The 13,947-nt window shown below is 46.8% G+C and overlaps 1 protein-coding gene and 1 long non-coding RNA gene across 12 annotated transcripts in view; one reads left to right on the forward strand and one right to left on the reverse strand.

Moving 5' to 3' along the window:
- SLC39A11 (solute carrier family 39 member 11) overlaps positions 1 to 13,947 on the reverse strand; it is a 429,657-nt gene that overhangs the window by 168,454 nt on the left and 247,256 nt on the right. The gene's annotated exons all lie outside the window — the stretch shown is intronic.
- Positions 3,080 to 3,651, forward strand: LOC123604007. Its single transcript, XR_006715172.1, has 2 exons — positions 3,080 to 3,179; positions 3,414 to 3,651. It is a non-coding gene; the product is annotated as an uncharacterized LOC123604007 (long non-coding RNA).

Consider the following 13,947-nt stretch of genomic DNA (forward strand, 5'->3'; position numbering starts at 1 on the left):
GCACTTTTTTCTCTAGCGCCCCAGAAAGAAGAGGAATGTGGACCACAGCTCTGGGCTTCTCTTAGATCTGTCCCTTATAGGGCAGGCTGAGCTCAGCTACGGCTGCCCACCAAACTAGCCATGGGGCGTGAAAGGGTTAACAGGAGATTTTTCCAACTCCCCCCCCCCCCCCAACCTACTGCAATGCTGAGTTGTCTCCCTCCTGGTCCTGAGGGTGGTGGGTGCATACGGAAACCACCTGGAGCTGCAAGGTGAACTGGGAAAGCAAGCACGCCCACAACCCCAAAATAGTTACAGATGTACTCCCCACTTATAAAAGGAGTCCCCACTCAAAACCTCCCTCCCTGCCGAACAGCCTAACAGAAGTCCTGACCTGCCACTTACATCAGTCCTGTCGAATTTGAACGCGGATTGGCATTCTCATTTCATGGTCAACATTACGGAAATGTCAAGTCACAAGTCTTAAAAAAGATACGCATCGTGAAGCTCCGGGAAGTGACACGTATGTAAGGGGCACTGCCTGCTGCCTGGCAGAGCCTGGGACACCTCGGACCTCGTGAACAACTCAAGACAGGACACGGTACAACGGCTGTGCAAATTTACATTTCTCCTAGAGACAGGTCTGTTTCCAGCAAGATTTAAGCATTAAGATACAACCAAAATCTCCCTCCACAATGCCTAGCAATGACGGATGCGATAAACAAAAGGGTTTTAAATGCACATCTGAGCTTGCAACAAAGAAAAGGGATCGCTGATGACAAGGAAGCTATAAACCAGAGCCTAAATACCAAAGCCGGTTCAGGTTCAGATGTTGCCTAGGGATTACCGAGGCCCCATTAACGGGTTCTGAGTGTTACTGTCCTCATGCAGCAAACATGAGGCTTTGTGCCACACGAGGCAGGTGGTGAGAGTCTATAAATGCAAGGCTCATGAAATTCTGTCCCTATGTGCAAGGGGGCAGGAAAGTAGGACAAAAAGATCCATCCAGCTGCACAGAGAGACAAAAGAATGATTACATGTTTCTGCCTGGTTCCTGGAGGAAAAACTGTTTGAAGAACAAGAACCATGGGCTTTCACCTTAATCGTTCAGGGTTCTGAGTCTCTAGTGTCTGCTGGGCTGGGAAAACCCTGACTTGGACGTCACTGTAGAAATCAGTTCCGGGCTAACATCGCTATAAAAGGGTCTTACAGAAGCAAGTGCCAAACCATGTTGAAGGTCCTCCCATGATCCAGGGCTTTGGGAATCCTTCGAGCAAAAGCACACCCCACTAGAGAAGTACTGGTCCTAAAAAGTTACAAAGCCAGGGCGCTGGGTGGCTCAGTCGGTTAAGCGTCTGACTTCAGCTCAGGTCCTGATCTCGCACTTCGTGGGTTCGAGCCCTGCATCGGGCTCTGTGCTGACAGCTCAGAGCCTGGAGCCTGCTTTGGATTCTGTGTCTCCCTCTCTCTCTGCCCTTCTCCTCACTCACACTCTCTCTCTCTCAAAAATAAATAAAAATATTAAAAATAAAAAGTTACAAAGCCTACGAGAAAACAACACACCGACAAATGGAGTCCATGATGCACCAAGGAGAAACACGGCTTTAAAATATAAAATATGCCTAACCTGGCATTAAAGACACGAAACACATAAAAGAAGAAATCAAAACTGTAAGAAAAGAACGAGCTGTAACAAAGGGAAGCAGACACAGTAAAAAAAAAGCCAGAGACAATTCAAAAATAAAAACTAGTCATTGCAATTAAAAACTCAACAGTCTGGGGCGCCTGGGTGACTCAGTCGGTTAAGCATCTGACTTCAGCTCAGGTCATGATCTCACACTCCCATGAGTTCGACCCCCGCATCGGCCTCTGTGCTGACAGCTCGGAGCCTGGAGCCTGCTTCAGATTCTGTGTCTCCCTCTCTCTGGCCCTCCCCCGTTCACGCTCTTTCTCGGTCTCAAAAATAAATAAACATTAAAAAAAATAAAAATAAAAAACTCAACAGTCAACTTAAAAAGTGGGTGACAATCAGCTCAGTGTCTAATCCATGAACCAGAGAAGAGCCCACAGAGAGATAAAGGGATAGAGAACATCAAGGAAAGTGTAACACGTGGGGCAGATATATAAGAGCATAGAATAAACATCTATTAAGTGCTGCAGAAGACAATGAAGAATGAGGAAGAGGTAAATTTGAAGAGATAATTGCTAAGAAGAGATAATTGCTAAAAACTTTCCAGAAATTAATAATAATAATAATAATAATGAGTATTCAGCTTAAATAAGATAAAAATAGAGAGGGAGGCAAACCATAAGAGACTCTCTTTTTTTTTTTTCAAATGTTTATTTATTTTTAAGAGAGAGAGAGAGAGAGAGAGGGAGAGACAGAGTGCTAGTGGGCAAGGGGCAGAGAGAGAGGGAGACACAGAATGGGAAGCAGGCTCCAGGCTCCGAGCTGTCAGCACAGAGCCCAACGTGGGTCTCGAACTCACGAACCGCGAGATCATGACCTGAGCCGAAGTCGGACGCTCAACCGACTGAGCCACCCAGGCACCAAAAGAGACTCTTAAATACAGAGAACAAACCGAGGGTTGCTGGTGGGGTGTTGGGTGGGGGGATGGGCTAAATGAGGGATGGGCACTAAGGAGGGCACTTGTTGGGATGAGCACCGGGTGTTACGTGTAGGGGATGAATCTCTAAATTCTACTCCTGAAACCATCATCACACTGGATGTTCACTAGCTCGGATTTAAATAAAATTTAAAAGAAATAAAAATAAAGAAATGAAAACAGAAAAAGAAAATTAAAAATAAAAGCAACAGCAAAAATAAATAAATAAATGTGTAACTAAATAAAGAGGTAAGTCTTTGAGTGATAAGAAAAGAAGAGCTCTCCAAGTCTTACGCAGAACAGCACCCGCACACACACGTACACACACAACGCCCCACCATGCTGAAACCGAGAAACACCAAGACAAATGAAAACGATACCAGAGGGAAAGACAGAAAACAGAGAGGAGGCCGCTGCTGGACACGTCTTTGTGACGCTCACAGAGACCGTGACATGTAACACAACTGTCGCGGTCGAAGTGCAATAATACTTTGGAATGACGTTGTCAACGTGCCAGAGGAAATAAAACTTTCTGTCAACCGAGGCATTTAGATGCAACTCAGTTTTTCCTTCAAGAGTCAGAGCAAAATAGAGGTATTTTTATAAATTTTTTTTTTTCAACGTTTATTTATTTTTGGGACAGAGAGAGACAGAGCATGAACGGGGGAGGGGCAGAGAGAGAGGGAGACACAGAATCGGAAACAGGCTCCAGGCTCTGAGCCATCAGCCCAGAGCCCGACGCAGGGCTCGAACTCACGGACCGCGAGATCGTGACCTGGCTGAAGTCGGACGCTTAACCGACTGCGCCACCCAGGCGCCCCAATAGAGGTATTTTTAGATGAGAGAAGAGATGTTTATCCTTCTGGATCCTGAGTAAGGAAATAATAAAGGAAGAAAGAAAAGGGAAAGGGGTGTGAAGCGTGGAACGATGGCGAACAAAGAAATGGGCAGAATTGCTGGAAAATGCACACAAGTGCTGATCATATAAAGCAATAACAAGAATTGGTAAGCAGGATGTCATTAAAATTTAAAAGTTGGGCGGGGGGAGGGCGCCTGGGTGGCGCAGTCGGTTAAGCACCCGACTCTTGATTTTGGCTCGGGTCACGATCCCAGTGTCATGAGATCAAGCCCCATGTCAGGCTCTTCACTGACAGCAAAGAGCTGCTTGGGATTCTCTCTCTCCTTCTCTCTCTCTGCCTCTCCCCCCTTTCTAAAATGACAATAATAATAATATTTTTAAGGTCTATTTTAAAGGTCTATTTTCTATTTTTTAATAGAGGTTTTCAGAAGAAAAATATAGACCCCCCAATCTAGGTTTATTCTGATTCCTTCTATCTCCATTCGTGGTCTTATATAATAAAAATAATCAATGTCTGGTAAATGTCAAGAAATTATTAAACATGTGTTGGCTGAATAAATGAGATAATGGCTCCAAAGCATTACAAGATCCTGAATCATTAGAGGATCCTAAATTAAGGACTCACTTATGCTTATTAAACTGTTATCAAAATGCTTATTCAAAGCTTTTTAATCATTGTTTGAAATCAGAAGATTTATGTTAAAACTACAGTTATCAAGAAAGTGTGGCTTATAAATGACAAACTTATACAGGATAGAATTATAGCTAATATAGGGGCACCTGGGTGGGGCGCCTGGGTGGCTCAGTCGGTTAAGCATCCGACTTCGGCTCAGGTCATGATATCATGGTCCGTGAGTTCGAGCCCCGCATCGGGCTCTGTGCTGACAGCTCAGAGCGTGGAGCCTGCTTCCGATTCTGTGTCTCCCTCTCTCTCTGACCCTCCCCGTTCATGCTCTGTCTCTCTGTCTCAAAAATAAATAAACATTAAAAAAATTTAAAATATATATATAATAGGGGCACCTGGGTGGCTCAGTTGGTTGAGAATCTGACCCTCGACTTCAGCTCAGGTCTTAAAGCAGTGAGATTGAGCCCCGAACTGGACTCCATGTGAGTGTGGAGCCTGCTTGGGATTCTGTCTCTCTCTCTCTCTCTCTCTCTCTCTCCCCCTCTCCCACTCTCTCTCTCTCTCTTTCTCTCTCTCTAAAATTAAAAAAAAATAAAACCAAACATACTTTTACCAGATGATCCAGCAATCATGCCCCTTAGTATTCACCCAAAGAAATTGAAAACTTACATCCTCACAACATCTTGCACATGGATGTTTATAGCAGCTTTATTCATAACTGCCAAAACTTGGGAGCAACCGACATGCCCCTGAGCAGGTGAATGGATAAACATCCAGATGTTAGCACATCCAGACAAGGGAATACTATTCAACACTGAAAAGAAACGAGCTATCAAGCCATGAAAAGACATGAATGAGCCTCAAATGCCTATTACTTAGTGAAAGAAGGCAATAATGAAAAGGCTGTACGTGAACACAGACTGTATGTGTTCGACCGTATGGCATTCTGGAAAAATCAAACTATGGAGACAGTCAAGAGAGGAGTGGTTGTCAGGGGGGAGGGGGGATAGGAGGAGCACAGAGGATTTTTAGGGCAGTGAAAATACTCTGCATGATACTGTAATGGTAGATACATGGCATTATACATTTGTTTAAAACCAAAGAATGTACAAGACCAAGAGTGAACCCTAATGTAAACTGTGGACTCTGGGTGCTAATGATACGTCCACAAAGGTTCTTGAGAAGTCACAAACGTACCTCTCTGGTCCGGGGGTGTTGACCATGGGGGAGGCTGTGCATGAGAGAGGGCGGGGAGTATATGAGGGATCTCTGAACCTTCAGCCCAATTTTGCTGTGAACCTAAAATTGCTCTGAAACAATAAAATCTACGGTTAAAAAAAAATAAAACAATAACAATACTAGTAACTAACTTGGAGGTATCAGAAAAAAAAAAGGTAGAACTAAAATGTTAGAAAACTAATATGGATGATGCCGGGGTAAAGCAAGTTACAAGCATCCAGGGCCCTGAAAGATTGCTAGGGAGGAGGGGAGAGAGGTACTCTTTAATTTCGAACATCATTAAGTCATATACTATCCCTGTTAAAACGTCAATGGTAGCCACAAACACGAAAGTGAATTTAAAACGTTCAAACAAATAAAGCGTGGGGGAAAAAAAGGAGAAAGTCGTGTAGAAAGGTCAACACACCCAATAAAGTCCAAAAGAGGGGAGAAAATAGGTGGTAAATAGAAAGAACACAAAAGAGGGAGAAGCGCTACCCGTCTTGGGTAACGCCATACCACCATCCCCAGCACGGCTCCAAGGTGCACAGCCTCTGGTGTGCAGTGTGATGTGCACATACACACACACACACACACACACACACACATATTAGAAGCAAAATGGCAGTACTGAGAGACTATTGAAGGGGATCCCAAATACACCGTTTGGGCGTAAGGATTATTTTTAGCTTAAGGCAATTGAGCAACAGCGGGTTCAGGAAGAACTCTCTGCCTTCTCCCCTTCTGCCTAAGGGCAGGATATAAATCGCCATTCCTAATGGTGCCTGCCCCTGCCTGTACCAGAAAGAGAACACACCAGAGATGATTGGTTTGCATCACAAACCTTACCAAATAATCCTTACCCACCATTAGTTTCCCCCATATGTTTTTCCCCCACAATGTGTGGCCCCAGAAGCTCAGATTTTTTTTCTTTGTCTAGTAATTTGCCTGGTAATTTGACCCCATGTCAAAATGGTATATAAGTTCTCAATCCTAAACACTGCTTTGGGTTTTCAGGTCTTTTCTGTGGAGCCCTCATGCACATAAAATTAACAATAAAATTTTATTGTGTTTCTCCTGTTAGTCTGTCTTTTGTCAGTCTAATTCACAGGTCCCAGGCACTGAACATAAGAGAGTAGAGGTAAAGTGTTTTTTGGTTTTTTTCCCCCCTCCTCTACACTATCAAATTATCAAAGAATAATACTTCCAGAGGATGAATGGTTGGGAGGGAGGGGAAGAAAGATAACAACTCAACCCTGATGATGTTGGTGTAACCTTAATATTCACACCAGAGAAACAAAACATAAATAAAAATTTTAAGCCACACTCACTTATGAACATAGATGCAGGGGTGCCTGGGTGGCTCCAGTTGGTTGAGCGTCCAACTTCGGCTCAGGTCATGATCTACGGCTTATGGGTTCGAGCCCCACATCAGGCTCTGTACTGACAGCTCAGAGGCTGGAGCCTGTTGCGGATTCTGGGTCTTCCTCTCTCTCTGCCCCAACCTCGCTTGCACTATGTCTGTTTCTCTCTCAAAAATACATAAATATTTAAAAAAAGAACATAGATGCAAAATGACTGTGGATAAAAAGAGACTATCTTTAGTATCTATCAAAAGATATCTATCAAAACTCTACCTACGAAACATCATATTAATGGTAAAAAAAAAATTGAAAAGTTCTCTTCAGCGTTCATGAGATAGGCAGAATTCTAAAGATAGCACCCAAAGGTCCCCTTCCCCACTTGTGTGCACATTTTGCATAATCCCGGGGACTGTGTATACAATGGATTTCACTCCCATGATTACAAAAAATTGACCTTGAAATAGGGAGATCAGCCAGGTAGCCTGGCCTCATCCCATGAGCTCTTTGAAAGAGTTTTCTCCAGCTGGTTCCTGAATAGGACGCCAACAATTTCTCTGGGGCTAGGCTCAGAAATGTGCATCGCAAGTAGGCACCCCCAAAGAAGTGAGCCCCAGCATCGCCATCCCCAAGTGGTAGCAGTGAAAGGGACAAGAAGATCACCAGACAACGTTTGCTCTGCTGTTTGTCAAAATGTCCATTTGCAAGGATCTGGGAAGCATCAGATTCTTACAGGAGAGAAAGGAAAACCTGGCCTCCACCCTCCTAGGTTCTGCAGCTGGGGCCTGCAGATTAAACAGACAAAGGACAGACTGACAAGAGAAAAACAGAGTTTATTAACGTGGGCAGCACATACATACGTGGGTGAAGCTGGGTGATGAGTAACTCAAAGGGGTGATTAGAATTTGGGGCTTATGGAGCATCTAAACAAAGAGCAACAGATTTGTAGAGAAGTAACAAGACAAAAGCAAGGGGAACTGGGCTTGAAGGATGACAGACTGTGGGAGGGTAAATAAATACACGGAGGAACCGATAGGAGACAAGGGTTGTTTTCGCTGGGCACCTCGTGGGCACTTCTCCAGGATGACAAGCATCTCAGGCGATGCACAGAACTTCTGCCCTTCCTGGTACAAGGAGGGTACCTTCCTCACAGGAAATTTTATGTCATGTTTTGTTTTTTATTATTCTTTTTTCAATGTTTATTTATTTTTGAGAGAGACAGAGTGAGCAGGGGAGGGGCAGAGAGAGAGGGAGACAGAATCCGAAGCAGGCTCCAGGCTCTGAGCTGTCAGCACAGGGCCCGACGCGGGGCTCGAACCCACAAACCACGAGATCGTGACCTGAGCCAAAGTCGGGACGCTTAACCGACTGAGCCACCCAGGCGCCCCTATGTCATGTTTTTAGGTAGGAAGGGAGAGGTCAGAGAGTCCTTCCTGCCTCTGCTGTTCCTCAAGCGTCTGCTCCAAATAATCGATATGCCAGTGGCACGTTTTGGGGTGGCATTCTCTGATCTGCCGCATCCTGGGATATTGGAGTGCGTGCTAAACATGCAACCCTGGGCTCCCTCCCTGGAGAATCCACTACTGTCAGTGGGTGGCAGGTTCATCTCCTTGAAGTGCGTTTTTAAAAATTGGTTTTCTTAACACGAAAAGAGCATAGAGAAGAAAAGAAAATGGGTGTGTAATCCCACTGCCCAGATAATCCCTGATGGCATTTAAAAGCATGAAAATAACAGAGGTATGTGGTTAGAAATGCAAACAGAAAAGGTTGAAATGAAAACCAGGAGTTTCCCTCCCCCCACCCCCCGCCAAGTGTCTCTTTCCAAGGTAACCAGTGATCAAGCTCCTGATGCATTCTTCCAGAAAAAAATATCACATATCACATTAATACCAGGACATTCATCCTGTCCAATAGTTCCTTTTTTTTTTTTCTAACTCAAAAGGAATTATATTGTTTCCAGCTTTGTAGTTGGCTTTTTTTGTTTAACATAACCTGTAGATTTTTCTACATCTGCATTTAAAACACCTCCCCTGTTTACCTAAATAGGTTGAAAGGAGGGAAGGGATCACATTTTTCAATCGGGACTAAAAGTAATTCTAATGAGGGCGGGGGGGGGGGGGGCAGTGAGCAGACCACACTCAGAATTGGGTCCTGAAAGACAGGTGTATTCATGTGAAACTCTCTCTGGTTGTGGTGTCCATCCCTGAAGAGGCCTCAGAAACGCCCTCCATGCCTCCCTAACAGGCAGGACCGCAGAATACCTCTGAACACCCTGCCTTTACACAATATCCGGATGCATCCTCTCACAGGACACCTGGGTAAATATTGCCATCCAGACTCGGGTTAGCCACCTGCAAGGGTCTCAGGATAATTGCCATTGGAGCGGGGGGGTGGCGCAAGGTTAGGCAGGAAATGATTCCTGGCTTTACCTCTGAGAATGGTGTGCCCAGAGGCGATTCATTCATCTGCAAAGCATCCTGAGTAGACCCCCAAATCACCACTCACCCACTTTCAATCTTGGCTCCAGGCCCAAGCAAAGGGAGAGGAGAGAATGGTCCCCCATGGCCCCAGATGCTCTCCAGATGCACAGAGAACCCCCTCCCCCTACTCCCGTGGCTGCACTCCCCGGCAGATTTTTGGCTGACCGTTCAGTGGCTCCAAAGAGAACATTGCTGCTGGGCCCAAAGCCCCGATCTGCAGCCCCACCTGTCTTTTAATGGGAAAAGTTTGGCCTGCTAATGAGCCTATGATGTCCATCACCTAATTATCTCTCAAAATCCTCGGCGATCCCCCTTCCCTGGCTGCAGCGATGATGCCTGTCCCTGGGAGATCAGCAGGGGGGAGAGGGAAAGCGATGCCCCAGATCAGTGTTTTCGCTCCTGTCCCAGCGCTGGGGGAGGCCGGTGGTCCCACCCAGCAGACGAAGGGAGCTAGAAGCCGAGACCCACATCCCACAGGCACCCCCAGAGGGAGAGCCTGGGGTAGGCGTGCTCTACTCTGCTCCCCAGGGACAGTCAAGGGGACCAGGCAGGTACAACTCACCCACTCTGCCAGATTCTCGGACTGTTCTCTTGAACCGTGGGCACGGTGACTGGGAGCCAGGGTGGGGGGTGGGGTGGGCACAGCTCTAGCTAGAAAACGGGCCTGCAGGTTGCAGGATGCAAATGGCAAGCAGAAAGGATAGGCCTGGGTGGGGAGGCAGAGAGGAATGAATAGACACCGCCTGCCTGCCGTCAGCTTCCCACTTCCTAATCCCAGTGTTCCCCAGAGGCCCGGGGCATCTCCCCACCCCTGGATTCTGTGCCCTTAAGATGCACTCTCTCCTCCTCCTCCAGCTAGTATGAAGTGGGTTCCCCTCCCCTTCAACCACAGGCTGCTGCCCGGATCAAGACAAAAGCCGCAGTTGTGATAAAGTCTTGGCAGCTGTCCGTGGAACCAGAGGACAGCAGGTCAGAAATAACCACTGAAACGTTTGCCCGGGGAAAGCAAGCCTCTGGGACCAGGGAGCACGGATGATTATTCGCTCCAAAGCAGAGAGACGTGTCCAGAGTCCACTGTGCGTGCCCTGCTGGGTGCTGGGCCACTTCTCACTGTCTCCCACCCCAGACCCAAGCAGCTCCCTCTTGCGATGTGGTTGCCTAAGTGCCGGCAAGAGCTCCCCCCTCAGCAAGGCTGGCTACTCAGAGGATGGGACTTGGGCACCTATTTGTCACAGGGATGCTGAGCAAAGCTCAGGCACCAGGGGAAAGGGGAAAAGACTGCTTCCCGGTAATTCAAGGTCCTATAAATCCCTCCCATTGTGCCTGTGAAGTGGCTGAGATAGGAGCCGGAAGTTACCAGTGCGGACAGAAAATTGACCAGCTTCACCTTCGCTCCCAAAGAAACCACCAGGGACAAGTCTGAGAGGAAAGAGAGAGTCCAGATGGCAGATGAGCAGAAGCGTTCCTGACGGGTGAGAGGGCACAGTGGCCACCAGGGGCACTGTCTGTATTCTCGAGGGTCCCACCCTGGCCCCTCCCCAGGAAAAAGAACCCAGCCAGGGTCTCCGACCAGTTGTGAACAAGGCAAAGAGGACACAGATTGGAGAGAGTTCAGGACCCCATCATTTCTAATTATTGTCCCTGAAAACATAGCCTAATCATCTTATACCCCCAAATAAAGCTGAGAAATGTTATAGTGGCTGCAGATTGAATACACTGGGGGAAAAAAAGGGAACCTCACAACCAAAAAACCCAGGCAGACAAATATATCTCCAACAGGATCGTAGACAAATACAGAGAGCAAATCAGTGTGGAGAGAGGAAAAGAAGAGACAGGAGCTATTTTGAGACAGAAAAGCTGCTGCAATTAGGCTGGATGCTGAAATAACATTTTGAGGGTGGAGGGAAGTCACAAGGAATGTAATTAAGTGAACTGTATATATGATTTTAAATCCTGTTCACATTAATGCTGTAAATATTCCACTTAATTCATCATTATTGAATTTACCAGCAATGCTGCAGGGTAAAACTTCAGCCCTAAGTTTAATTACACCCAGGCAAAGTGGAGCATTTTTCATGTTCCGGAGAGCTGCCAGATGGAGAAAGATGCAGTTTCATAACGGTCCACCTTTCTGGACACAGCCACCACCCTCCTGAGGGATTCATCGGCGGGCAGAGGGATCCTGGAGCGACACCCCCCCCCGGCCCCGCCCCTGAGGCTCTGTGCCAATGAACTTGCAAAGCAAGGTAGAGATCTATGGAAAAGCTATTCAAATCCAGTGATGGCAAATGCTCTACGATCCATCCACCTTTCCTTTGCTCACCTTCCACTAGAGTATGCACGCATGCGTGTGCACACACACATACACAACCACACTCACCGCCATGCACGTGTCCATCGTCCTACATTCACGCCGCTCTGGATGATTACCCAGTTTGTGCATATTCATTTATTAATGATCATCCTGCAGTCAGGGCTTCTTCCCTAACTCCTGTCCTCCCTTCTCCTTAGAGCACTTCCCACGCTTACTGTGTTAGCACCTCGTCCTGTGGGGATCAAAGTTAAACTTGGACGTTCTCCTCTTTGTTCTCTTGAGACATCATCTCATGCTCTGTCGTGGCCCAAAATGTCCAGGTCACTGGGTGGATATAAAGGCTGGATTATGATGGTCGAGAAGAGAATAAATGAGGAGCGACTGTGGAATGCTCATGGAGGGGAGGGGGCAGGAGCCCTGGGCTTCCTCTCGGGGGCTGACACCCCCCAGCCTCCAAACCAAAGTCAAGTAGAGAAGGGCTGAGGGAGTACATTATTAAGTTCTACACGTTTGACTGTGTTTGTTAGAATATAGTGCTAATGAGACCACAATCACAGAAAGCTAGAGGCTACAGAAACCTTTTCAATGTCCCTGCACCCACAGCCATGAAATAAGCCCCCAGGCCCCGGCCGGGCCCCCAGCACGTTCAGGACCTTGGTGAGGAGGTGAGCTAAGAGAAAACGCATAATGTGAGTTGATGCTGCACCTGGTTTAGGAAAAAAACCTAATTAAGTACCGTCTCACTAAAAGATTGAAAAGCATCCCCGTCTAGATAAGGGAGAACAGCCACTCTCACACTTTCAAAGACCATTATACGCATCTGAGAAAGACATTCCAGTCTTGAGTTTTATGGAGGAAAGCTGGGGCGTGTCAGGGTGTGCTTTTGAAGGAAAATGCCAAAAAAGGCTTTGAGATCAATCATCTGTGCCTTTCACATCGGACCACCTTGCTCTCGCCCTCTCTTCCAGGCCTGCTTCCATTCCCCCTCGGCCTCTCCGAGTGTCGCTTCCTGACCACCTGTCCTGCTGGGTCTTTGAACGGTAACTCACAAGGCAAAAATCTGGGTGGCTTTACAACCGGGCCCATTTCCCTGATTCCTTTGAAGGGCAGCCAATTAGACCCTCAAATACAATGCTTTTCACTCTTGTTAGCGTCACACTGAAATGGGAAAAAAGAGGTCCAGACCTTTCCTTTGTGACAGGCTTGCGACGCCCAAGTGAAATGCATCAATTTTTTTTTTTTTTCCCCACACTTATCCACGAGAGATAATTGGAATGCAAAAAACTCTGCAGCTGGGCAGGAGGAAAAGACCGCAGGTAATTTTCGATGAGAGGGGTTTTTCTAGCCCCAGGGACTCAGATCCCCTACTGGGAGCCCATCAGACGCACTCAGTGGAGTCAGGATGGATGTGGACAGAGTCCACACTTTATTCCAGCTTCATGGCAGACTCGTGTTTGCACCCCCAGGGCAAGTGGCTGGACCGTCTTCATCTTGAAAATCGCACAAGGCGATCGATCCCTCCTCTCCAGAACCGGGGCTCCTCCATGGCAATGAATGACACTCTTGGGGACACGTCCGCTCCATCACACCCACACTGTCGGCTTTTGCCCCTACCGTGGAAGGAGTTCGTGACACTCTCTTCTCTTGTAAGTTTCAGGAAAATGGTAGCCCATTAGTACATTTTCTTGGCATATTTCAGAAAAATACACACCCTCCCCAGCCTACACACTCCCCCTTCAAGCTTGAACATGCCAAGCTTGCTCCGACCTCAGGGCCTTGGCTTCTGCTTTTCTGTCTCCATCTGGTATTCTCTTGCTCCAGACATCCCTCTGGCTCGTCCCCTTACTTCCTGCAGGCCCTTACTCACAGGCCATCTTTGTAGTGAGCAATCTCAATATCCACTTATGACATCAGCACGCCCCGGCACCCTCTTTCCTGCCTTCTTTTTTCTTCAAACAGCACTCATGCAGTCTACCTCTTACGTGTCCTACCTCTTTATCACATATGCTCCCCACGATAAACACAAGCTCAGAGGGCAGGGCGCTTTGTCAATCTGTTTAGGCCGTATCCCCAATACCTGACCCATAGATGCTCAATGAATAATTACTGAATAAATCAAAGAACGAACGAACTTTAAAACCTGTATCGTTGAAACGGGATCAGGTATTCATCATCACTACAGATCATCACTACAGGTCGGAGAGCTTCTCCTTTGCACCAGGAGCATTTACAAATGAAGGAAGAACGTTATACATAAAACCTCCCAGCGGGGGAAGAATTAAGTCTCAATGCAGAGAAAAGAAGGGATAACACAATCTCAGGAGTGGTCAGAAAACAAAAAGCACAAGTTCCTCAAATGCCAGGATTTGAAAAAGTCTTTAGGAATGGATTTCAAAGTCTGTTTCAAAGAGGCAAAATATCTCTAAAAACTATTATCATGGGATCAGAAGGTATTCATGACTCTCAGTGGCTTCAGAAAGCATTCAGAAGGTATTCCCAATTCAC

The sequence above is a fragment of the Leopardus geoffroyi genome, chromosome E1 (assembly GCF_018350155.1).
Source record: "Leopardus geoffroyi isolate Oge1 chromosome E1, O.geoffroyi_Oge1_pat1.0, whole genome shotgun sequence".
In the NCBI taxonomy this organism is placed as follows: Eukaryota; Metazoa; Chordata; class Mammalia; order Carnivora; family Felidae; genus Leopardus; species Leopardus geoffroyi.